General features: G+C 43.3%; 1 protein-coding gene across 11 annotated transcripts in view; it reads right to left on the reverse strand.

The window, feature by feature from the left end:
- TBX5 (T-box transcription factor 5) overlaps positions 1-2,578 on the reverse strand; it is a 66,363-nt gene that overhangs the window by 36,314 nt on the left and 27,471 nt on the right. The window lies entirely within an intron of this gene.

Consider the following 2,578-nt stretch of genomic DNA (forward strand, 5'->3'; position numbering starts at 1 on the left):
AAAAAAAAAAAAAAAGGAATTCTCAAACAGCTAAGTAAAAATTAGATCATTGAAAAAGGGGGTAGAAGGAATCTTTGCTCCACTTTCTAAGTCCCCCGCCCTCCCAGTCACGGAAGCCAGTCCTTTCGAGTATTGAAGACAAATGGGTGGACGTGGCATCAGGGCTTGAATTAATGCCCAGTTCCTGATGTCACTACTCCACCAAGAACTCAGCACAAAAAAGGAGGAAATTACCCAAGAAAAAATCAAAAGTGTGGGTTTGGATATTTTATCACACAAAAACCTTTTGCTCAAACTCATTCCTTGTCACTCAAACAGGTCACTACTTCCTAATGCTTGCACTTATCACCATAGCTTCCCAAAACACGATTGCATAGGCTAAGCACAATTTGCTGTATAGACAATTGGGTGTATTGATCTTACATATGCCGTGCTTTGGAGACTGAGTATAGATGCCTATAGGACATAAGAATTTTCCTCAAGAAACGTTAACTTACAAGCTTAACTGTAGGTGAAAATGTCCACCTTATTTCATAATAAAAATGTTGTCTTTACTTCGGTACATACAATAACCCTGTCCTTGACATTCCCTTCTAATGTGCTGCGAGTCAGCTAACTCACTCACGGGCACACAAACACACAAACAGATACACTGGGATGTCTGAGTTCTCCCAGAAGGTTCTCCTGAAACTGACTTCCATTTGTCATACAAATGTGCTCCCTCCAAAATGAGCATAAAACCGGATATCCGGGGGAGGCGTGGGGGTGGGGGGAAAAAAAACAAATATAAATGCCAGCTCCAACCAGTGAGACAGAGGTTGTAAAAATTAATGAGAATAATTGTTGTGAATTCTTGCTTTTGAAAAAAAAAAGAAAAGAAAGAAAGAAAAAGAAAAAACCCTCACGAGGGCCAAAAATCTTAATTATGTCTCTCTATTAGGGGTTCATTTCCTGGTCCCAACCAGAAAGCTCATACCTCATAAATACAGGCTCCTTACACAATGATTTAAGCAGGAGGAAAATGCCTTTTAATGGCAAAGTAAGTTAATATCAGGGGATAGACATGCTTCGCATACACAGCCATTGTTGCAAGAGCAGGGAAATGAAGTGCCCACGTGACCTTTTTTTAACACCTAAATATTTCTAGGGATCGCTCCGGGAGCTGCTGACAACTGCAGTGAAAACCTTACAAAAACGTGTTTCACAGAGCGAACGTCGCTAGGGAAGAGTCGAGTTTTTAAATATCTTTTTCAAGCTGTCAACCATCTGGGGAAATAACTCCCAAATCCAGCTTGGGATCGCAGCTGGGCTGAGGAAATATGTCCTGTCATTAGCAGCCTGTGGTACACGGTACGTGACTGCAGCCTTAAGAAATGAATTCTGCCACATACCTGCCTCCACCTGGTACCTGCATCCAAGCAGAGAAGATCATTGTGAAGGCACTGAGCCCTTTTGACCAAAAAATGGGTGGCTCATAGTTTCCCAAATTGTACCTGCAATTTAATCACACGGTTTGCTTTTTTTTCTTCCCCCCTCCCCGCTACCCCGCTCACTTATCCAAAGCATAACGTTGGGCAAATAATCCTTGAATTGACGACATGATCAGCGAGTGAACTAACTAAACCACACCTTCTGTGGTTTTTCAACCACAGTCATAAGAACTCATTTAAAATCTCAGTATTTCAGATTCCAAAAATAGGGTCGGAAACAGTTTTCCAGAGCCTGCATTTTGGATGGAGGCGCCCTGTTAATAAATTGATCGGTTGAGCTAGTCAGTGCATGGAACTGTCTCTAACAGTCTGTGCTTCACTGGGCCAGAGTCTGCACTACACTTTCCATGGATTAGCTCATGTAATCCTCACGAAGATAATGAATAATTCTCTCACTTACCCCCATATTACAGATGGGGAAAACTGAGTTAAGCAACTTGCCCAAAGTCAAATGGGTTTGATACCCAGGCAGTCTGCCTCCAGAGTCCTAGCTTCACCCTCCGAGATGGTGAGTAAGAGTTCAGGTCGCTTCTACCCATGAAGTCTGACGTCTCAGTCCCCTGGTCCAGGTGGGACAATAAAGTAACAAGACAGGGTCCACAAATCACACTCGGCCTGGCCGCTGCTTGAAGTCACACATCATATATCCATGTGGGGAACATTCACAGCAGCCCTGGACATGAACTGAAAGCTGTACTGCTGTTAAGACTTCCTTCTGACAAAAAAAAAGTAGGTGCCTTTGCTGCTTTGCAGCTAAAAAGTGGGGGAAACCTCACATGGGGAGAGTTGTCTCCCATGAAACCCTTCTTCCAGATGTCAGGATGGCTAAAAAAACACCAATAGATACAGCTCAACTGGGCTCCCTGGACCAACCAATGAAGAAGCTGGGGATAAGGAAGGAGGTGAGGGGATTAGAAAGCAAAAATTAGCAGCCATGATATTGCCACAGGGATTTGAAAGACAGTTTGGGGAACATAACCAATCATGTAAAGATTTTGTAGGGTGTCAGATGGGCACTTGTCTTATTAGGGAGACACTTCATGGACGGTGTAGATGCCTGACCACTGCACTGTACACTTGAAGCTGAA

This window comes from Hipposideros armiger, unplaced genomic scaffold, assembly GCF_001890085.2.
Source record: "Hipposideros armiger isolate ML-2016 unplaced genomic scaffold, ASM189008v1 scaffold_62, whole genome shotgun sequence".
Taxonomy (NCBI): Eukaryota; Metazoa; Chordata; class Mammalia; order Chiroptera; family Hipposideridae; genus Hipposideros; species Hipposideros armiger.